Here is a 24,466-nt window from a genome sequence, read left to right as displayed (position 1 = left end):
TGACCGTGGGGATCTGACACTGCCAATGAGCAACAGCTTCGCGCATTGTGGACAGGGCAATACTTGCAGACCCATAGCCTCGGGGAAAGGACTTTAGGGCAACCCCCGGGATGGAAACCTGGAGCAGCGAGATCGCACATGTGAACTGGGAGTGGCTGAAGGTTTTAGGAGCACAAAGGGCAGAGACAGGCCCTGACCTGGAGGCAGGACTGGGAGCACTGCAGAGGGGCGCACAACCCATGACACTGCAGTTTATAGCATCACAGACAGAAATGGAGATAGTGTAGCCTGGAGAGCTCACTAAAGAACAGACTGCGATCTCTCTGCTCTGAGGCAGAGGGTTGGAAACGCTCTCTTTTGCTCTGACTCTTAGAAGAGACACAGAAAGCCACCAGGGAAAGCTGCCAGAGAACAAAAGCTCCAAAAAACTGCTTCCCACTGAGCCCATCCCCCACCACAGGGGTAGGGCAACTCCGCCCAAACAGCACTGCCTGAAAAACAGCACGGCAGGCCCCTCCCCCAGAAGACAGGCTGGGAAAACAAGAGGCCAGCAACCCTAAGGTCCCTAGAAAGCAGGTGCATCTTGCTTGTCTTCTGGTCAATAATTTGGACTCTATACATTCCCTCAACCACCCATCAACAGAAAGACTAGGAGGAGGAACCCCCAAAATAGAAAAGACTCAAAGATTATGATTTAATCCACAGATTTATAAATGGATGCAGATATAACCAAGATGTTGGAGATGGAATTCAGGCTAGCAATTGTGAAGACAATAGCGAGAATGGAAAAATCAATTAATGGCAACATAGAGTCTTGGGGCGCCTGGGTGGCTCAGTCGTTAAGCATCTGCCTTCAGCTCAGGTCATGATCCCAGGATCCTGGGATCGAGCGCCACATCAGGCTCCCTGCTCCATGGGAAGCCTGCTTCTCCCTCTCCCACTCCCCCTGCTTGTGTTCCCTCTCTCGCTGTGTCTCTCTCTGACAAATAAATAAAATCTTAAAAAAAAAAAAACATAGAGTCTCTAAGGGCAGAAATGAAAGCTGAATTGGCAGAACTTAAAAATGCTATTAATGAGATCCAATCCAATCTAGATAATCTAACAACTAGGGTAAGTGAGGCGGAAGAACAAATAAGAGACCTGGAAGACAATATAATAGATAAAAAGGGAAAAGAGGAGGCCAGGGAAAAACAACTCAGAATCCATGAAAATAGAATCAGAGAAATAAGTGACACCATGAAGCGTTCCAATATCAGAATAATTGGAATCCCGGAGGGAGTGGAGAGAGAGAGAGGACTAGAAGATGTATTTGAGCAAATCGTAGCTGAGAACGACCCTAATCTGGGGAATGAAACAAACATTCGTATCCTAGAGGCAGAAAGGACCCCTCCCAAGATCAAGGAAAACAGGCCAACACCCCTGCATGTAATAGTAAAACTTGCAAATCTTAGAACCAAGAAAATCATCTTAAGGGCAGTTAGGGAGAAGAGATTCCTTATGTACAGAGGGAGGAACATCAGAATAACTTTAGACCTATCCACAGAGACCTGGCAAGACATATTCAGGGTACTAAATGAGAAGAACATGTAGACAAGAATACTTTATCCAGCAAGGCTGTCATATAGAATGGATGGAGAGATGCAGAGCTTCCACAAACGGCAGAAACTGAAAGAATATGTGACCACTAAGCCGGCCCTGCAAGAAATATTAAGGGAGGTTCTATAAAAGGAGAAAGACCCCAAGAGTGATATACAACAGAAATTTACAGGGACAATCTATAAAAACAACCTCTTCCCAGGCAACATGATAATTAATTCATATCTTTCAAAAACACCTCAACGTGAATGGCCTAAATGCTCCCAGAAAAAGGCACAGGGTTGCAGATTGGATAAAAAGACAGGACCCATCCATATGCTATCTACGAGAGACTCATTTTGAACCTAAAGATACATCCAGACTGAAAGTGAAGGGATGGAGATCCATCTTCCATGCCAGCGGACCTCAAAGGAAAGCTGGGGTAGCAATTCTTATATCAGACAAATTAGATTTTAAACTAAAGTCTGTAGTTAAAGACACAAAAGGACACTATATCATTCTCAAAGGGTCTATCCACCAAAAAGATCTAACAGTTGTAAATATCTATGCCCCAACATGGGAGCAGCCATCTACATAAGCCAACTGTTAACCAAAATAAAGAGTCATAATGATAACAATACGTTAACTGTAGGAGGCCTCAACACTTCACTCTCAGCAATGGACAGATCATTTAAGCAGAAGATCAACAAAGAAACAAGAGCTTTGAATGACACACTAGACCAGATGGACCTCATAGATATATACAGAACATTCCACCCTAAAACAATAGAATACTCATTCTTTTCAAGCCCGCATGGAACTTTCTCCAGAATAGACCACATACTGGGTCACAAATCAGGTCTCAACCAATATCAAAAGTATTAGATTATTTCCTTCATATTCTCAGACCACAATGCTTTAAAACTGGAACTCAATCACAAGAAAAAATTTGGCAGAAATTCAAACACTTGGAAACTAAAGACCATTCTGCTCAAGAATGTTTGAGTCAATGGGAAATCAAAGAAACTTAAACAATTCATGGAAATCAATGAGAACAAAAACACATTGGTCCAAAACCTATGGGATACAGCAAAGGTGGTCCTAAGGGTGAAATACATAGCCTTCCAAGCCTCACTCAAAGAAATAGAAAAATCCTGAATTCACCAACTAACTCTACACCTTAAAGATTTAGAACAAAATCAACAAACGATGCCTAAGCCATGCATTAGAAGAGAAATGATTAAGATTAGAGCAGAGATCAATGAATTAGAAACCAGAAACACAGTAGCTCACATCAACGAAACTAGAAGTTGGTTCTTTGAAAGAATAAGATTGATAAACCACTGGGCAGACTTATCCAAAAGTAAAGAGAAAGGACCCAAATTAATAAAATTATTAATGAAAGGGGAGAGATCACGACTAACACCAAGGAAATAGAAACAATTATTAGAAATTATTATCAGGCACCTGGGTGGCTCAGTTGATTAAGTGACTGCCTTTGGCTCAGGTCATGATCCGGGAGTCCCGGGATCGAGTCCTGCATCAGGCTCCCTGCTCAGCGGGGAGTCTGCTTCTCCCTCTGATCCTCTTCCCTCTCGTGCTCTCTATCTGTCATTCTCTCTCTCAAATAAATAAATAAAATCTTTAAAAAAAGAAATTATTATCAACAACTATATGCCAATAAACTGAACAATCTGGATGAAATGGAGGCCTTCCTGGAAACCTATAAGCTGCCAAGACTGAAATAGGAAGAAATTGACAAGCTGAATAGGCCAATAATCAGTAACGCGACTGAAGCAGTGATCAAAAACCTCCCAAAAAACAAGAGTCCAGTGCCTGATGGATTCCCTGAGGAATTCTACCAAACATTCAAAGAAGAAATAATACCTATTCTACTGAAGATGTTTCAAAAAAATAGAAACAGAAGGAAAGCTTCCACACTCGTTCTATGAGGCCAGTATTACCTTAATCCCCAAGGCAGGCAAAGACCCCATCAAAAAGGAGAATTTCAGGCCAATATCCCTAATGAATATGGATTCCAAAATCGTCAACAAAACCCTAGCTAATAGGATCAACAATACTTTAAAAGGATCATTCACCATGACCAAATGGGATTTATCCCCAGGGTGGAAGGGTGGTTCAACATTTGTAAGTCAAACAATGTGATAGAACACATTAATAAGAGGAGGGAGAAGAACCATATGGTCCTGTCAACTGATGCAGAAAAAGCATTTGACAAAATACAACATCCTTTCCTGATTAAAAGTCTTCAGAGTATAGGGATAGGGGGAACATTCCTCAAGTTCATTAAATCCATCTATGAAAAACCCACAGCGAATATCATCCTCAATGGGAAAAAGCTGAGAGCCTATCCCTTAAGATCAGGAACACGTCAAGGATGCCCACTCTCGCCACTATTGTTCAACATAGTACTAGAAGACATAGCAACAGGAATCAGAAAACAAAAAGAAATAAAAGGTATTAAAATTGGCAAAGAAGAAGTCAAATTCTCTTTTTGCAGATGACATGATACTTTATGTGGAAAACCCCAAAGACTCCACCCCCAAATTACTAGAACTCATACAGCAATTCAGTAATGTGTCAGGGTACAAAATCAATGCACAGAAATCAGTTGCTTTCTTATACACTAACAACGCATCTGTAGAAACAGATATTAGAGAAATCATTCCATTTACAATAGCACCTAAAACCATAAGATACCTCTGAATAAACCTAACCAAGGAGGTAAAGGATCTGTACTCTAGGAACTACAGAACACTCATGAAAGAAATTGAAGAAGACACAAAAAGATGGAAAAATATTCCATGCTCATGGATCGGAAGAACAAACATTGTTAAAATGTCTATGCCACCCAGAGGAATCTATACCTTCAATGCCATCCCAATCAAAATTCCAATGACATTTTTCAAAGTGCTGGAACAAATAATCCTAAAATTTGTATGGAATCATAAAAGACCCCGAATAGCCAAGGAAATGTTGAAAAAGAAAAAGAAAGCTGGAGGCATCAAGTTGCCCGATTTCAAGCTATATTACAAAGCTGTGATCACCAAGACAGCGTGGTACTGGCACAAAAACAGACATATAGAACAATGGAATAGAATAAAGAGCCCAGATATGGTCCCTCAACTCTATGGTCAAATAATCTTTAACAAAGCAGGAAAAAACATGCAATGGAAAAAAAGACTGTCTCTTCAATAAATGATGCTGGGAAAGTTGGACAGCCACATGCAGAAGAATGAAACTCGACCATTCTCTAACATCATACACAAAGATAAACTCAAAATGGATGAAAGACCTCAATGTGAGACAGGAATCCATCAAAATCCTAGAGAAGAACATAGGCAGTAACCTCTTTGACATCAGCCACAGCAACTTCTTTCAAGATACATCTTCAAAGGCTAGTGAAACAAAAGCAAAAATGAACTTTTGGGACTTCCTCAAGATAAAAAGCTTCTGCACAGCAAAGGAAACAGTCAACAAAACAAAGAGGCAACCCACGGAATGGGAGAAGATATTTGCAAATGACACCACAGATAAAGGGCTGGTATCCAAGGTCTAGAAAGAACTTCTCAAACTCAACACCCAAAAAAGAAATAATCAAGTCAAAAAATGGGCAGAAGACATGAACAGGCACTTCTCCAAAAAAGACATACAAATGGCTAACAGACACATGAAAAAGTGTTCATCATCATTAGGCATCAGGGAAATTCAAATCAAAACCACATTGAGATACCACCTTACACCAGTTAGAATGGCAAAAATGGACAGGGAAAGAAACAACAAATGTTGGAGAGGTTGTGGAGAAAGGGGAACCCTCTTACACTGTTGGTGGGAATGCAAGTTGGTACAGCCACTTTGGAAAACGATGTGGAGTTGCCTCAGAAAATTAAAAATAGAGCTACCCTATGACCCAGCAATTGCACTCCTATTTACTCCAAAGACACAGATGTAGTAACAAGAAGGGCCATATGCACCCCAATGTTCATAGCAGCAGTGTCCGCAATAGCCAAACTGTGGGAAGAGCCGAGATGCCCTTTAGTACATGAATGGATAAAGAAGATGTGGCCCATATATATAATGGAATATTACTCAGGCATCAGAAAGGATGAATACCCAACTTTTACATCAACATGGATGGGACTGGAGGAGATTATGCTGAGTGTAATAAGTGAATCAGAGAAAGTCAATTATCATATGGTTTCACTTATTTGTGGACTATAAGGACTATCATGGAGGACATTAGGAGAAGGAAGGTAAAAATGAAGTGGGAGAAATTGATGGGAGAGACAAACCATGAGAGATTATGGACTCTGAGAAACAAACTGAGGGTTTTAGAGGGGAGGCGGGTGGAGAATGGGTTAGCCTGGTGATGAGTATTAAGGAGAATACATGCCGCATGTATCACTGGGTGTTATACAAAAACAATGAATCGTGGATCACTACATCAGAAACTAATGATGTATTGTATGGTGACTAACATAACATAATAAAATAAAATTTTTAAAAATTGCATTAGATACTCATTTCTCACAGTTCTGTATTCTGGGAAGTCCCAAGTCAAGATGCAGGCAGGTTTGGTGTCTGGAGAGCATCCATGTCTTAGCCCATCTTTGCCCTTTCATCTCACATGGTGCCAGGGGGCAGGGAGAGTTCTGAGTCCTGGTGTATAAGGGCACAAATCCCAGCATGAGACTGCACCCTCTTGACCTAAGTGCTTCCCTATTCCCCACCTCTTCCTCCCATCACATTAGTGTTTGGTTTCATCATAGGGATGCTAGAGGTCACACACTTTGAGCTGATATCAGCAACTGAAGGATCAATTAGTTGTTCTTTGCAGGTGGAAGTTTCCTCCAGTGGACCAATCAGCATGAGGATTCTCATGTATTCACTGGAAGCTTCTGGTCTCTGTGTGCACACAGTGAACACAAGACCTTTAGAACCAGCTGTTGACCTTGGGGAGTGGACAGCTTCCACTGCAGACACTGGGTAAGACTTTGGTCTATTTCTATGATCATTTTATAATTTCAGCTGCTTCCATGGATCATTCTTATTTTGCCAGGATTCTGACTGCTTCTACTTAGAACGGCAGTTTTTCTCTTTTTTCTCCAAGTTTTCATATTGTTTAGTAGAATTAGTCAACATACCATATGATTTTATTATTGCATGCTAGTCCTTGACCTTCATTCATCACTTTTCTCCTCAGAGCCCACACAGGGGAAATCTAACAAGATCCCATGGATTTGCCCTCCTTTGATGCAGCTGGGAGATTAACTTTACACAAGCCCCTCCATGAGCGGACTCCTTCGCCACCAGTGACTCACAACATACACCCTGAGCCAGTGTAATTCCCTGGAACTCTCCAAGCATTTATGTTTTGCTGAGAGGCCTGCCCTGTTCTCAACAGACATGATGATGAAGGTGATAAAGTTTTTATACTTGTGTGTGTGTGTGTGTGTGTGTGTGTGTGTGAGATCATTAGACTTCATGTCTACACCACACCTGGAGGGGGAGGGGGAACCTTTGCTTTCCCATGTTATCACCAATATTGATGCTGTGAGCATGGTTCAAGACAGTGTTCACACCAGATTTTTTTCTTCCCTTACTTTGGATTTTTGATGCCGCTGTAGCCTCATGAACAGCATGCAGTTTATGCTGCTTCTAAAAAGCTTTCACATTAAGCTCGGTGGTCCTGCGATGCACAGGGATTGCTGCTGGGACTTCTCTAAGTTTCAGTGGAGGTAAATGGAGATATTTGTAATTCATTCATGTTTAGACACAACATTAAGCAAGTGTAAGCAACTGTGTGCTTTGTGCATATTAGAATAGGTTTTTTTCCTATTAAAGTTTCAAATCAAAGAATGAATAGGTAAGCACAGAATCATGTGAACAGGGAGGCTCCCTGGGGCATACAGTTATAGATGGAATGGAAGGCCCGGACTCTGACAAGAAGCCTGCCTATAACCTCCATCCCCACCTGCTCCTGGGGCTTAAAGACAGATTTGGGGAGTAGTGTGCACATCTTGGTGGTCCGGATCACCTTCTACAGGGAGGTTTGTGTCTGGGCTCACACTGACGTCCCCTCACTGTGTCACTGGCACAGTAATACATGGCCATGTCCTCAGCTCTCAGCTGTTCTGCAGAGACAGCATGTTCTTGCCGTTGTCTCTGGAGATGGTGAATTGGCCCTTCACAGAGTCTGCATAGTATGTGCTACTTCCATCATTGCTAATATCTGCGACCCACCGCAGCCCTTTCCCTGGAGCCTGGTGGACCCAGCTCATGCCATAGTCAATGAAAATGAATCCAGAGGCTGCACAGGAGAGTCTCAGGGACCCCCTCAGTCTTCACCAGGTCTCCCCCAGACTCCACCAGCTGCACCTCACACTGGACACCAGCAGACACAAAACATCCTGGTCAGGAAACTGTCACACAACCACTCTTCTCTCACTCACATACTCTCATACATTCAATGTTTCTTGTTCACCATAAATTACCTTATAAAAGAGCAACAAGGAAAACCCAGCCAAGTGCAAACTCCATGGTGAGTTGTCTGTGTTCTCTCCTGATCACTGAATGGGAACACCTGGGGAACCCGGGGCTAGTCTCCTCTCCCAGCTGCAAGGGTTGGGGCTCAGCTGGTTTAATCAGCAGAGGGAGGGCCCTATTTGCATGTCCTCTGAATATATATTCAACTTGGGATATATGCTGACAGAGAGGGCAGTGTCCAGAGCAGGTGTGACTGCCGTTGATGTGGTGCTATTGATCACTTTTGAAAAAATATCATTTACTGTTTGATAACTTTCCAGTGTATATTCTTGGCCTCCATGTAATACTTTGGTTTTACATGTAAACATAAATCTTGGGGTTTAGGTGTCATGTTCCCCCTTAAGTGATGTGAACCTACACCTAGAATTGTGGATGGTTTGCGAGTTGTCCAAGAGCATTTATGGGGTGAGAGTGAGCCCCAGGATATAAGTCGGTGCTCCTTTCACAGTACTGTGCTGCATCCCTGAAACCCCTCTTGGGACAGAGTGGGCAGGCTCATGAGGAAGGTGGAACCTCTCCTGTAATGGGGACGGAATGATTTTGCTTCTTCTGGTGTTTACCTGAATTACAGAGAAAATCAGGATTTTGAAGGTGTAATTTCATGTCTCTCAAAATTTACTCTCTCTGTGTTCCTCCAGAATCATCTGTGTGATTACCTGTAATAGCTCTGATGTGTGCACTTGTCACAGGATGAATTAGACACATGCAGAGTGTGGGATATGATAAACACCGGTGTCAAAATCAATATTACCGAGAGTGAGCACATCAATTCTCCCTAAAATGTCCTGTACTTATCTTGGAATTCCTCCTCATTCTTCCCCTCGTCACCCTGTCCCCACATAACTGTTGATCTTTCTCATGTCACTTTAGACTACCTTTAATTTTGTAGAATTCATAAATAGATAATGGTATCATATGTACTATTTAGTAGGGCTTCCTTGGCTCAGCAGGAATCCTTGTGCGTACAGCCGTGTTGCTGTGTGTATCAGGAATCATTGGTTTAATGACCGGCAGCTCTGAAGGCACAGGCTTGGAAGCAGCAGCCAGAGGAGGACCTGAAACAGCAGAAGGAAGCCCCTTGTTTCCAGGCTCATCCACACACCCTCCTATCCCAGGAGCTCTTGGTCCCAGAAGGAGATTCAATCCCTTGCTGTTTGGTAACATGATCTGCTGGCTGTGGAGAAGAGACCAAGAGGCAGAGCAGGTGGACAGGAGAATGTTCAGGTAGAGGCTCTGAAATCCAGGTGATGGAAGAGGCCAGGACCTGGGATGAAGAGCAGTGAGGGAGGAACTGGCCAGGCCGCAGAAGTAACCTGTGCACAAGAAAATTCAAGACTCAGGTACCAGGGTGTGGAAGTTACAACAGTGTTCAGCCTCTGACTGTGCCCCTATGTCCCATGTTCTCCACTAGATTCCACTGCTAACCTCAGGTGTGAGCTGCAGGCACCACCTGGGCACAGGAGCTGCTCTTTGCTTCAAACCAGGAGCCTTCTTTCTTTGTCACCAGGGCATGGAGAGGACCCATTTCTGCAGCCACCTCTCCCCATACCCCACAGAGCTTACCTGACACGTATGGAATCTCCTCTTGTAGAGAACTGTTTTCCTACAATACTGAGGCTGATAAGGAGGCTCCACACATGCGTGTCTCCTACTGACTTCAAGTACTTATTTACTTTTAGGCATCGTGGACCCACAGTTAAAACTGTGGGTTTTAACTCTGACTAGAATGTAAAGTCTCTGTATCAGGAGAGTGCAAATCTATTGCCCCTTTGACCTCCTCCCGGTTTTCTATGTTAATCAGAAAATAAGGACCATCAACCACTAAGTTAGGATGTACATCATGTCTTTCCTGAGGAATAATATTGCGTATCAGGTTCTCTCCTCTTCTTTCCACAAATTGAACTTAGAGCAAAGGAGACAGGCACTCCAATGGGGATGCATCTGGAACTGTACAAGGAAGAAGAACACTGTGTGGACCCACAGGGAGCCTCCCAGCAGCCATGTCATGCTTTGGGGCAGAGGTGTTGTGAAGTCAATTTCTTCCCTTGTAAGTGCTGATGATAACAGGGAACACTGTGCATTACACACATGCGTCAGTCCTCCCATAACCTGGGGTAGATGCCAGATATTTGATTCCCCTCCCTGATTATGTCTCATGATGTTTTTAACTCTCTTAGCCCCTTTGTAGGTCACTTTGTATTGAGGAAAATGGTTAGTTTGTGAGGAGGAGTGTCCAGGATTCTGGAAAGCACAGGTTCTGTCCTTAGAGGCACATGGTGCTGCAAGCATTTCCTGTCCATCCCTGTTTTGTTAGCTTCCTCCCAGGAACCTCTGTGCCTTTTTCACTAAATGTGCTTTTTTCTCATCTGCTAAACATCCTCATAAGACTTGCTTCAGCTCAAGGAAAATCTTTCTCATAAGTCCTTCCTTGACCACCTGGCCTCCTCAGATAAGGATCATCACTCACTTCTCTGTGGCTCCCAATTTCTCCCTCTGTGCATCTCCCTCAGAACAGGTACACCACCGAGGTACTTGCACTTGTTCACCAGCTAATAGAGGCAGAGACAACTCCAATTTTCTTAGTCCCTGAATACAACAGTTATCTTCATCACATTTGTACCATGCATCGCTGGTACAGAATTCAGTCAGTCGCCGCTGAATAGTGTTTTCCCTGTAGCCTTACATGACTTATGAAATCTACTCTACTCATCCCCTGCTCCTGTGCATCGGGATATAACAGCATCTGAATTCTGCCCAGGTCAGTTCTAGGCACCTTGTAATTTAGTAACCCTATCTTACATTCTTTCCACTAGTTCATTCAGTGAACCTTGTGAACAGGCCATTGTAGAGTCAGTGATGATGACAAAGCAAACATGATTTCCAGAGCCCTGAGCCTCCTGAAGTCCCACAAACAGATGCAAAATGCAGTTCCTTTATTTCTTTCTCAGAAGTCTAAGGTAGAGTTCCATAACTGGTTATGTAATTCATTAACAAATATTTATTTTTTTCTAACTGCACAAACTATGGCCCTGCTTAGTCCCTGTGAACACAGCAATGAACAGAAATAGAAGAACGTGCCTTCATGGGGTTTACATATGAGGAGGGAAGACTGACCATAACAAGTAACCATCCTCTCTTCCTCCACATGGTAAGATTCTCTTGCTGACCGGGGTGTGAAGAATAGTTGGGGATGGGATAGGGACCTGGGAGGTTGGAATCAAGCAGGTGAGGAGATTCTTGCTGGTGTCCAGGTGAGAGTTGATAGGAGCTCAGTCCAGGGTGGCAGCAGTGAAGGGGTTGGAAATGGTTGGATTCTGAGTGTGTCTTGAACTTGTAACTGGCAAGACTTGCTGACTAACTCGTGATAGAGTGAGATAAAGAGGTAGTTAAGGAGGGCCCCCAGCTATCAGCCCCAGAGACTGAGGTCTCCATCCTTTGTCCTGTGAGAAGCCCAGGTCCACGCCAGTCCTCATATCTCTTGTGAATTCCTGGCGGGTTTTCATTGTGTCTGGCCATCTCTGGCTTTGCTGTTTGTCTTTCTGTCCATCATTTGGTCCCCTCTGTGTCTGTCTGTCCTTGTAGCAGCTTCCCCCACCAGCTTGGAATAGCCACTTTTTGATGGTTCATGTCATTCATATATTTTCATTTGGTGTCATATTTGTAATGTATTTTGCCCATTTTCCATTTTTGGTTGATTTGGGTAGGAATTTACCCAGGCATTAGATAGGATCAATACCCACCATTTTTATCCACATGAATGGAACTGGAGGAGCTTATGCTAAGTGAAATAAGTCAAGGAGAAAAGACAATTGTCATACGGTTTAACTCATATGTGGAACATAAAAATAGCATGAAGGACATTGGGAACAGGAAGGGAAAAATGAAGCAGGGGATAATTATAGGTGGAGGAGAACCATGAGAGACTAGGACTCTGGGAAACAGACTGAGGGTTTCAGAGGAGAGGAGGTGAGTGGATGGTTTGGCCTGGTCATGGGTATTAAGGAAGTCATGTATTGCATGGAGCACTGGGTGTTATATGCAAACAATGAATCATGGAACACTACATCAATAACTAATGATGTACGGTATGGTGACTAACATAACGTAACAAAAAAATAAAAATCTTATTATTCCAATACTTAGAATTTACTAAGAAAAAAATATTTGCAAAGTTAACTCTGAAGTGCTTAATTCCAAAGTATTTTAATCTACTTATATGTGTTTGAACATGAATATATACAGATGCCTAATAAATAATTTGTAGATATGGTATAAAAAAATAAATGCAGCCCTCATATTGAGGGTTCTGGAATGAGTGTCATCGAGAAGTATGGACTGGACGATAGTTCTACTCCATTTGCTCCATTCTGGATTACCCCCTCCAGACACACCCATGTTGAGGTGGTCATGTGTGACAGTCCAGAGGGATTACATTACTTTAGAGCAAATAGCTTAAAATTGAGACTGGCATCCATTGCCTCCTGCTTCCCAGTGTCCCTAAGCTTCCAAGTGGCCTTCCAGGTCTCCCCATGAAGGCCTGCCTAGAATTGGGTTCTCTTTATCTCTCTGGACCAAGTCGCATGACCTTCATTTATGATGCAGCCTCCCTTTATTCTGAAGCTCAAAATCTGCACTTTTCTGTACCAGAGAAAGTCAGGGTCTTGTCCCTTCAGGCCATGAGCTGATCTTTGCAGGCTCAGAGGCCACTCTGCAATTTTCCTGAACAATGAACACATCCTCTGATAGGAATTTACTGACTTTTCCTGAGAAATATGACTATCACTCTTTGCTTGGCCATTTTGCAAATCTAGCTCATGCACATATGTAGATTGTTAGAATTCCCACAATTTCTGGCAAGAACCCTCTATTTTTAATGTTGCTTTGACTTGGTCATGGTTTCCCCTTGCTAATAGTCTTGTGCTCATGAACATCCTTGTAAGATGACTGTGCACTGTTATTAGTTGGTCCTTTTCTCCTTATGTGATGGCCTGTTGCCACCTTGATTGCTGTTTTATTTGGTCCAGAGCTTCCCCATAGAGTTTGTCCCTGCAAAGTGGGCCTTGAGTGTTAGACAGGCTTCCACTGGAACTTCTCCAGAGTTTAATGGAGAGGAGAACTGGATACACATCTTTGTAACACAAGATAAGATGTGAGTGACTAATGTAGATAGGAAAAGTACTGGGGACTTTAGAGGTTCCTTCTGGAGGTGATATTGCAGTTCTTAAAGATGTTTCTTTATTTTTTTAGCAAACATTGTCAAAGTGCAACACATTTTTGAAAAAAAAAATCCAATACAGACCATATAAAAAGAACCACTGGTTTTATTTTTTATTTATATTATTTATTTTTTTGAAAACTTTATTTATTTATTTGACAGAGAGAGACACAGCGAGAGAGGTAACACAAGCAAGGGGAGAGGGAGAATCTGGCTCCCTCCCAAGCAGGGAGCCCAATGCGGGGCTCGATCCCAGGACCCCGGGAACATGACCCGAGCCGAAGTCAGATGCCTAAAACTCAGCCACCCAGACATCTCAAGTACCACTCATTTTAATGGTTGGCACCTTTCAAATGAATGAATATAGCAGGAATTTTATTTTTTAAAATAGTTGTTTGTGGTCGAGATTCTTTCCAGTTTCTGATATTACAAGAAAGTTGCTTCTCACCCTGGAGCTATATCTCTGAATCTCAGAGAATGTATTACTTATATGCTTTCCATAACAACCATGAATGCGAAGAAGATGCAGAGGGACATTTTTGCATCCATATGGGAGTTTCTCTGCCCTGTGAAGTTCCTATTTTATATAGGTGTTTTTGAATGATCAATGTCAAACATGGGAATATAAATAAAACACAATTAAAATTATGAAGTTTCTGTGACGATGGCCGTAAGAACATGGGCATAACAAGGTTAACCCATTTTTTGGAAAACCTTGATGCCCATAAAGATAATTTGGTGTAACCCGTATCAGAAATCCAGAGTATCATTTAGAGCAATAGATTACGGGGCCAGCATATAATTCAAATCCCTGTCCATTAAGGGATTTGATGAATTTAATTTTATGTGGAAATAATATCAGGCTGTGGACACAGTCCTATTTCCCATCTGGGGTCTGTGTTTCTGTGGCAATGAGATGATTCTAGTCTGGGAGGCAGGAGAGGGTCTGCTGGGACATTGATGCTTCTTCAGGAGTTACTTTCAGAAGAATCTCTCCCTCTGCCAGTCCCTGTTTGGGCCTGCCTGTGACCTTGGGAATGCTGTCACCATGTCCATCCATGGCGGGGTTCCCCTAGGTTTTTGAAGTGACATAAAATTGATTTAACACCAAGATACTGGAAACACTCTGGCTGTCAGTTCCCTCAGATCATCTACAGTCTTTAGCTGCTTGGTGGCACCAGGTGATTTCAAAGCCTGTTAGTTAAATGATCTATTATAGCACGGTTCAGGGTACAGACAAATTGGTTATAGCCTTGAGTCAATACATGGGAGGAAAGCTCACAAAGAGAGTCAGAATATATCTGCTCATGTGTTACCATCAGTAGCATATTCCTGGGGAAACTGGGAGGTGAGAAACCAGGCTTCAGGTGCCATAGAACACAGGGAGATGGACTTTATCACACGTACACCTTCCATGGCATGTGCATATATTTTATTTCTTGAATGTGTCCTTTCCCATGTTGTGAAGTCATTCCTGAACCAAAGCCTCCATCCCTTTTAGCTGATGGAAAATTTCTTGATTTGGGTTTCCATCCTGAGTTGTACCAGCTTTCAAATCCAGGGACTGAGACACACACCTGACAGCTGTCTGGTGGGACAATTGTGCATGGTGTGGCTCAGACTCAAACAACATATGGTCATCACATCCACAGTCTCCTGGTAAGTTTGAGAAAACAGCGTCCTCAAGGTAAAATTACACATACTCTCAGAGATACATGGACTCTTGTCCAAATATACTCCCACTGGCACTGATGAGATTATGGTCCCATGCATTCTGCTGTGGGGACATTTAAAAAAGTTTCAGATATCATATCCATCCTAAACCAACAATGTCAGGCTGCCTCTCCACTCTAAGTTTTTGACAGCTTCTTTTGACTTTTAGGAAATTCAGCCTAATTGATGAAACACTTTGACCCTGCTGGATGAGACAAGGACATCTCTTCTGCCTCCAGATCCCGCCGTTTCCACTCCTGAATGGTTCCTGTGCATCAGGAAGACTGCCGACTTGCCATACCACCCAAAAATGCACCTACTTCCCCCGTAGAGAGACATGGTGTGATGCTAATAATGTTCCTGCAATTCTTGACTTCTGGGAGCACACATCATATCCTGTTCAAAGCCCTGGGCTCATTGCCAGGAGGTGCATTCTTCTCTGTGCCACTCATTGAGTCAGGATATGTATATGGGCCACATATGTGAAACAGTACTTACTGCAAAATAATATAATAATTGCATAATACTTAATGGGTTTGCACAAACAGCAATTCAATCATAAGACCACTGGATCAGAGTAGAGAGGGAAATAAGTTAGGATATTCTGAAATACAACCCCGGATTTCAAGTCTGAGCTTCAGCATATATAGCAGAAGGAATTTAACACCCTCTTTGCTATAAGTAAACAAGGGAGGGAGGAAGTGTGATGGAGTAGGGGTAAGGGTCCCTACACTTGTCTCAACCCTGGAACACAGCTAGGTCGTTATCAAGTCATTCTGACCAATCAAGAAATCAGTCAGAGGTCTGAGAGTCGAAAACTGCAAGTGTACAAATAGAAAATCAACCACCTTTTGGAATGTAGGAGGTGTGCAGATTTGTCTTCTGGGTGATACAAGTGTGGTGATGACAGCAGGGAAAGAGTGAGCCTCCTGAAGCTACCGACAATGTATTATAGAAGCAGAGAGCAAAATCTGAACTTTTCAAAGTCCGGTACTGTGGGGATGTGCTTGGAATAAAGATGCTGAAGTGGCAAAGTGGGGCAGAAAGACAGGGTCTGAGGATCCCCTTAGCCATAAGAAGAATGTGCGGCACCAATGTGATGCACAGTTACCAGGCATAGGAGCCTGAAACCTGGTCGAAGGGTAAGTCTCAGTGCAGGCATTCTGCTCTGCTTTGCCATAAATGGTGAACCACTGTGTGGTCATGTGACCTCTTTCCTGCGACTTGCAGGGAAAAGGCAAAAAGGCTAAGGGACTCTCTTGTAGAAAATAGCATAGGTCCACCCCATGTGACTCCTGAATTTTGAAGTTTTGAAACTCAGTCATGTGCCTGAGATAGAGCAGCTCCAACAAAGGCAGGGTGAACACAGTGTTCAAATGGAAACTGGGGACAAAAAAGGGTTGAATGCTGTTCTGTGAAGGCTCAATGAAGAGTGCAGGGTGCGAACTTACAACACCGGTTTAGAGCAGATGCCATATTTAACCCACCCATCAGTGCAAAACAGCTCTACCTATTGGAGGCCAGAGCCGCTTACACCAAACGCTGCACCCGGCTCCCAAGATGGGCATTTCCACTAGGCCAGAACCCCTGAGAATAACCACAACAGGCACCTCCCTGAGATCAGCAGAATCTATTCCTTCTCACCAAGTCTAATGATCATTGAGTGCTGTGAAGTTTCAGCTCTAGGGGAAGTAGGATTTAGCTTTCTTTTTTTTTTATTAATTTCTTCTATTATTACTTTATTTTATATTAATTTTATTTATTTTTTGACCTATATTCATTTTTAGAAGCAGACCAAAACAAACCCAGGATCTTCGTTTCTTGATTTTTTTACCCCGTTCTTTTTTATTTTCTGAAAAATAAAATGAAAGTATGGAAAATTTACCCCAGAGGAATGAATAGGAAGTAAATCTCATGCACAGGCTTTTAATCAATACAAATATAGGTATGATGTCTGAACTAGACCTTAAAACAATGATTCTTAGGATACAAACTGGGCTTTAAAAAAGGATAGAAGACACTAGAGAATCCCTTACTGCAATGATAAATGAACTGAAATTGAATTAGGCCCAAATTAAAACAACAACAACAACAACAACAAAAACCCACAAACAACTAAATCCAAGATGCAATCCCAAGTGGAGGCCATAAAAAATGAGGATGGATGAAGGAGAGGAGCGAATCTGTGGTATACAAGATAAAATTAAAGAAAATGAGTGAAAAGAAGAGGGAAACCAAGGTAATGGGCCATGAAGGTAGATTAGGAAACTCAGGGACTTATTAAAACATTATAACATTTGTATCATAAGAGTCACAGAAGATGAAGAGAGACAAAAAGGGGGATTAGTTTTATTCCATGAAGGAATAGCCAAAAAGTTCTCTAATATGCAGAGGGACACAGACATCAAAATCCGAGGAGTATAGAGAACTGCTATTAAAAAGCTGACTATCACCAAGGCATATCGTAGTCATACTCACAAAATACAACACAGACGAGGAACGAATCCTGAAAGATGCAAGGGAACAAAGGGGCTTGGGGCTGAACCTCAGGGCTCTCAGTAAAACACAACTCTGTAAAGGGATGATCAGACTCAAATCCCACAGAGTCATCACATCCACATCTTCTGGAAGACTGAAAAAACAGCATCCTTAAATTAAAGTTCCACATATTCTGGGAAACCCTGACTCCCTTGTTCCAAGTTTCTCCCTCAGTGTGTCCACTGTGTCCTTTCACAGAGTCCTAGGAGAGTACTGGTTAGTCCTATCTGTGGGAGGGAACATGTGAGAAATGCACGCTTGAACTTCACTGAAGGAACTTATCAGGTACTTTTTCCAACAAATGCAGCAGGGAAATGCCAGAGCATCAGTGCTTGGGTTCGTGTGTCACTAACGTCTCAGTCTGTTCCAGCTGCTGTAACAATGTACACTGACTGCGTGGTTTTAAAAAACAGCCACTCATTTCTCATAGTTCTGGATTCTGGGAAGTCCAGGTCATGGTGCAGACATTTGGTGTCTGGAGGGTACCCACTTCCTAGTGTGTTCTTTCCCTGTCGCCTCACATGGGATCAGGGGGCAGGGAGCTTTCCCAGTCCTGTGGTATAAGGGCAGTGATCCTGTCATGAGACTGCACCCTCCTGACCTAAATGATTCCCTAAGGCTGGTCCTCCTCCATCCATCACAATATCCTTAGGATTCAACCTGTGATGGTCAAGGTCATACACATTGAGCTGATATCAGGAACTGAAAGATAATAGGTTATTCCCCGCAGGTAGAAGGCTCCCCCATCCAGCAACTCAGCCTGAGGATTCTCATGGATCCAGTAGAAACCTCTGGTCTCTGTGTGCACACAGCAAACACAAGGATGTCAGAACCCATTTGTGACCTTGGGGAGTGGACAGCTTCCACTGCAGACATGGGTAGAGCTCAGTCTACTTCTATCATTATCTTTCTACTTGTGATGTTTCCATGGATTGTTCTTCTGAATTTCCAAGGATTGGAATAATTTTCTACTCAGAATGGCCATTTCTCCTTTTGTTCTTGCCATTTTCACAGGTGTTTAGTCGAATTAGTCATCACATGGTATCTTTTGATTATTGTCTGTTAGCACCTTGACCTTCATTCCTCACTCTTCTATTCCTGCCTCACAGATGGAAACTCTAACAGGAACACAGCAGTTCTCCCTCCTTTGATGCAGGTGGGAGACTGGCTCCACAGAAGCCCCTCCCATGAACAGGACCCCATCCCCACCACTGACCCACAGCACACCCCCTGAGCCAGTGTCCTTCCTTGGCTCCATCCAAGCAGTTATGTCTTGAGGAGAGGCCTGCCCTGCTCTCAAGAGACAAGATGGTAAAGGGGATGAAAGTTTTATGTTCTCATTTTTGTGTGTTTGTGTCTGTGTGTGCAATCAACAGACTCTATATCCACACCATGTCCTGGTGGGGTCCCTCTGTTTCCCACGCTGCCACTAACATTGTTGGGAACATGGTTTAAGACAGTGAGTCCCACCAGGGATCTTTCTTCTCTGGCTTTGGATTGTTGATGCCACTGCAGCCCCATATCCAGAATGTAGTTCTTGCAAGCTTGCACACTGAGCTGGATTCTCCTATGATACACAGTGAGTGCAGCTGGGACTCTTGACAGTATTCAGGGGATTTGTAGGGAGTTATTTGTAATTCATTCATATTTAGGTCCAGGAACAAGCAAGTGCAAGTGACACTGACTTTTGCGCTTGCAGGTATAGCAGTTCTTCAACTTTTTATTTATGTCAGAGAATGAATAGGTAGCACAGAACTATGTGTGCAGAGAGGCTCCCTGGGGGAAACAGCTATAATTAGAGAGGAAGCCCCAGACCCTGGGAGGAAACCTGCCATATCCTCCAGCCTCATCTGCTCCTGGGCCTTAAAGACAAAATTATGCATAGTGTGCACCCCCTGGTGGTCCAGATCCCCTTCTACAGTGAGGTTTGTGTCTGGACTCACACCGAGTTCCCCTCACTGTGTCACTGGCACAGTAATACACGGCCGTGTCCTCGGCTCTCAGGCTGTTCATCTGCAGATACAGCGTGTTCTTGCCGTTGTCTCTGGAGATGGTGAATCGGCCCTTCACAGAGTCTGAGTAATATGCGCTACCACCACTGTAAATAGCTGCGACCCACTGCAGCCCCTTCCCTGGAGCCTGGCGGACCCAGCTCATGCCATAGCTACTGAAGGTGAATCCAGAGGCTGCACAGGAGAGTCTCAGGGACCCCCCAGGCTTCACCAGGTCTCCCCCAGACTCCACCAGCTGCACCTCACACTGGACACCTGCAGACACAAAACATCCTGGTCAGGAAATTGTCACACAACCAATCTTTCTCTCACTCACATACTCTCATACACTCAATGTGTCTTGTTCACCATAAATTACCTTTTAAAAGAGCAACAAGGAAAATCCAGCCAAGTGCAAACTCCATGGTGAGTTGTCTGTGTTCTCTCCTGATCACTGAATGAGAACACCTGGGGATCCCGGGGCTGGGTCTCCTGTCCCAGCTGCAAGGGTTGGGGCTCAGCTGGTTTAATCAGCAGAGGGAGGGCCCTATTTGCATGTCCTCTGAATATATATTCAACTTGGTATCTATGCTGACAGAGAGGGCAGTGTCCAGAGCAGGTGTAACTGCCGTTGATGTGGTGCTATTCATCACTTTTAAAAAATATCATTTATATTTGATAACTTTCCAGTGTATATTCTTGGCCTCCATGTACTACTTTGGTCTTACATGAAAACATAAATCTTGGGTTTTAGGTGTCATGTTCCCCCTTAAGTGATGTGAACCTACACCTAGAATTGTGGACGGTTTGCGAGTTGTCCAAGACCATTTATGGGGTGAGAGTGAGCCCCAGGATATAAGTCGGTGGTCCTTCCACAGTACTGTGCTGCATCCCTGAAACCCCCCTTGGGACAGAGTGGGCAGGCTCATGAGGAAGGTGGAACCCCTTATGTAATGGGGACAGAATGATTTTGCTTGTCCTAGAGTTTACCTGAAATACAGAGAGAATCAGGATTATGAAGGTGTAATTTTAAGTCTCTCAAAGTTTACTTTCTCTTTGTTCCTCCAGAATCATCTCTGTGATTACCTGTAATAGCTTTGATGTGTGTACTTGGCACAGGATGAACTACACACACGCAGAGTGTGGGATATGATAAACAGTGGTGTTAAAATCTAATTATCGAGAGTGAGCACGTCAATTCTCCCTAAAATGTCCTGTACTTATCTTGGAATTCCTCCTCCATCTTCCCCTCTTCACCCTGTCCCCACATAACTGTTGATCTTTCTCATGTCACTTTAGACTACCTTTAATTTTGTAGAATTCATAAATAGATAATGGTATCATATGTACTATTTAGTAGGGCTTCCTTGGCTCAGCAGGAATCCTTGTGCGTACAGCCGTGTTGCTGTGTGTATCAGGAATCATTGGTTTAATGACCGGCAGCTCTGAAGGCACAGGCTTGGAAGCAGCAGCCAGAGGAGGACCTGAAACAGCAGAAGGAAGCCCCTTGCTTCAAGGCTCATCCACACACCCTCCTATCCCAGGAGCTCTTGGTCCCAGAAGGAGATTCAATCCCTTGCTGTTTGGTAACATGATCTGCTGGCTGTGGAGAAGAGACCAAGAGGCAGAGCAGGTGGACAGGAGAATGTTCAGGTAGAGGCTCTGAAAGTCCAGGCGATGGAAGAGGCCAGGAACTGGGATGAAGAGCCGCGAGGGAGGAACTGGCCAGGCTGTAGAAGAAACCTGTGCACAAGAAAATTCAAGACTCAGGTACCAGGGTGTGGAAGTTACAAGAAGTGTTCAGCCTCTGACTGTGCCCCTATGTCCCATGTTCTCCACTAGATTCCACTGCTAACCTCAGGTGTGAGCTGCAGGCACCACCTGGGCACAGGAGCTCCTCTTTGTTTCAAACCGGGAGCCTTCTTTCTTTGTCACCAGAGCATGGAGAGGACCCATTTCTGCAGCCACACCTCCCCACACCCCACAGAGCATAACCGACATGTATGGACTCTGCTCTTGTAGAGAACTGTTTTCCTACAATTCTGAGGCTCATAAGGAGGCTCCACCCCTGTGTGTCTCCTACTGACTTCAAGTACTTATTTACTTTGAGGCATCGTGGACCTGGACTGTGGGTTTTAACTCTGACTAGACTGTAAAGTCCCTGTATCAGGACAGTGCAAATCTATTGCCCCTTTGACCCCCTCCCAGTTTTCTATTTTAATCAGAAAATAAGGACCATCAACCACTAAGTTAGGATGTACATCATGTCTTTCCTGAGGAATAATATTGCGTATCAGGTTCTGTCCTCTTCTTTGCACTAATTAAATTTAGAGCAAAGGAGTCAGGTAGTCCAATGGGGACGCATCGGGAACTGTAGAAGCAGGAACAACACTGTGTGGACCCACAGGGAGCCTCCCAGCAGCCATGTCATGCTTTGGGGCAGAGATATTTTGAAGACAATTTCTTCCCTTGTAAGTGCTGATAATAAAAGGGAATACTGTGCATTATATGCACGTGTCAGTCCTCCCATAAACTGGGGTGGATGTCAGATATTTGATTCCCCTCCCTTATTATGTCTCATGATGTTTTCAACTCTCTTATCCACTTTGTAGCTCACTTTGTTTTGGGGAAAATGGTGAGTTTGAGAGGAGGAGTGTCCAGGAACTCTAGAAAGCACAATTTCTGTCCTTAGAGGAACAGGTGCTACAAGTGATTCCTGTCCATCCCTGTTTTGTTAGCTTCCTCCTAGGATCCATTGTGCCTTTTTCACTAAATGTGCTTTGTTCTCATCTGCGAAACATCCTCATAAGACTTGGTTCAGCTCAAGGAAAATCTTTCTCATAAGTCCTTCCTTGACCACCTGGCCACCTCAGATAAGGATCATCACTCACTTCTCTGTGGCTCCCAAATGCTCCCTGTGTGCATCTCCCTCAGAACAGGTACACCACCGAGGTACTTGTACTTGTTCACCAGCTAAGAGAGGCAGAGGCGCCTCCAATTTTCTTAGTCCCCAAATACAACACTTATCTTCATCACCTTTGTACCATGCATCGCTGGTACAGAATTCCATTTCTTTGAAAAAAGTGGATGTTATTTTGATGGGGATTGCACTGAATGTGTCGATTGCTCTAGGTAGCATTGACATCTTCACAATGTTGGTTCTTCCAATCCATGAGCATGGAACGTTTTTCCATTTCTTTGTGTCTTCTTCAATTTCTTTCATGAATATTTTATAGTTTTCTGAGTACAGATCCTTTGCCTCTTTGGTTAGATTTATTCCTAGGTATCTAATGGTTTTGGCTGCAATTGTAAATGGGATCGACTCCTTGATTTGTCTCTCTTCTGTCTTGTTGTTGGTGTATAGGGATGCCAGTGATTTCTGTGTATTGATTTTATATCCTGCTACTTGACTGAATTCCTGTATGAGTTCTAGCAGTTTTGGGGTGGAGTCTTTTGGGTTTTCCACATACAGCATCATATCATCTGCAAAGAGTGAGTGTTTGACTTCCTCTTTGCCGATTTGGATGCCTTTGATTTCTTTTTGTTGTCTGATTGCTGTGGCTAGGACTTCTAATACTATGTTGAACAGCAGTGGTGAGAGTGGACATCCCTGTCGCGTTCCTGACCTTAGGGGAAAACCTCTCAGCTTTTCCCCATTGAGAATGATATTCGCTGTAGGTTTTTCAAAGATGGCTTTTATGATATTGAGGTATGTACCGTCTATCCCTATACTCTGAAGAGGTTTGATCAAGAAAGAATGCTGTACTTTGTCACATGCTTTTTCTGCATCTATTGAGAGGATCATATGACTCTTGTTCTTTCTTTTGTTAATGTTTGTAGCACGTTGATTGGTTTGTGGATGTTGAACCAACCTTGCAGCCCAGGGATAAATCCCACTTGGTCGTGGTGAATAATCCTTTTAATGTACTGTTGGATCCTATTGGCTAGGATTTTGGTGAGAATTTTTGCATCCATGTTCATCAAGGATATTGGTCTGTAATTCTCCTTTTTGATGGGGTCTTTGTCTGGTTTTGGGATCAAGGTAATGCTGGCCTCATTAAATGAGTTTGGAAATTTTCCTACCATTTCTATTTTTTTGGAACAGTTTCAGGAGAAGAGGTATTAATTCTTCTTCAAATGTCTGATAGAATTCCCCTGGGAAGCCATCTGGCCCTGGCCTTTGGTTTGTTGGGAGATTTTTAATGACTGCTTCAATTTCCTAAGTGGTTATAGGTCTGTTCAGGTTTTCTATTTCTTCCTGGTTCAGTTTGGTAGTTGATACATCTCTAGGAATGCACTCATTTCTTCCAGGTTATCTAATTTGTTGGCATAGAGTTGCTTGTAATATGTTCTTATAATTGTTTGTATTTCTTTGGTGTTGGTTGTGATCTCTCCTCTTTCATTCATGATTTTGTTGATTTGGGTCATTTCTCTTGTCTTTTTGATAAGTCTGGCCAGGGGTTTATCCATCTTGTTAATTCTTTCAAAGAACCAGCTCCTAGTTTCGTTGATCTGTTCTACTGTTCTTTTGGTTTCTAGTTTATCGATTTCTGCTCTGATCTTTATTATTTCTCTTCTCCTGCTGGATTTAGGCTTTTTTTGCTCTTCTTTCTCTAGCTCCTTTAGGTGTAGGGTTAGGTTGTGTATTTGAGACCTTTCTTGTTTCTTGAGAAAGGCTTGTATTGCTCTATACTTTCCTCTCAGGACTGCCTTTGCTGTATCCCAAAGATTTTGAACATTGTGTTTTCATTTTCATTGGTTTCCATGAATTTTATAAATTCTTCTTTAATTTCCTGGTTGACCCATTCATTCTTTTGTAGGATGCTCTTTAGCCTCCATGTATTTGAGTTCTTTCCAACTTTCCTCT

At 43.2% G+C, this 24,466-nt stretch overlaps 1 pseudogene across 1 annotated transcript; it reads right to left on the bottom strand.

Annotated features, from left to right (window-relative positions):
* Positions 1 to 7,721: 7,721 nt before the first annotated feature.
* On the bottom strand, positions 7,722 to 20,125 carry LOC148163843 (immunoglobulin heavy variable 3-23 pseudogene; annotated as a pseudogene). Its single transcript, XR_015768625.1, has 3 exons — positions 19,979 to 20,125; positions 19,528 to 19,875; positions 7,722 to 7,906 (listed from the first exon to the last, which is right to left on the bottom strand). The product of XR_015768625.1 is annotated as an immunoglobulin heavy variable 3-23 pseudogene (transcript).
* Positions 20,126 to 24,466: the final 4,341 nt, after the last annotated feature.

The sequence above is a fragment of the Eumetopias jubatus genome, unplaced genomic scaffold (assembly GCF_037043125.1).
Source record: "Eumetopias jubatus isolate StellerSeaLion01/CBP00866 unplaced genomic scaffold, mEumJub1_p1.0 scaffold_7, whole genome shotgun sequence".
Lineage (NCBI taxonomy): Eukaryota > Metazoa > Chordata > Mammalia > Carnivora > Otariidae > Eumetopias > Eumetopias jubatus.
This window is presented reverse-complemented; position numbering and strand designations above follow the sequence as displayed.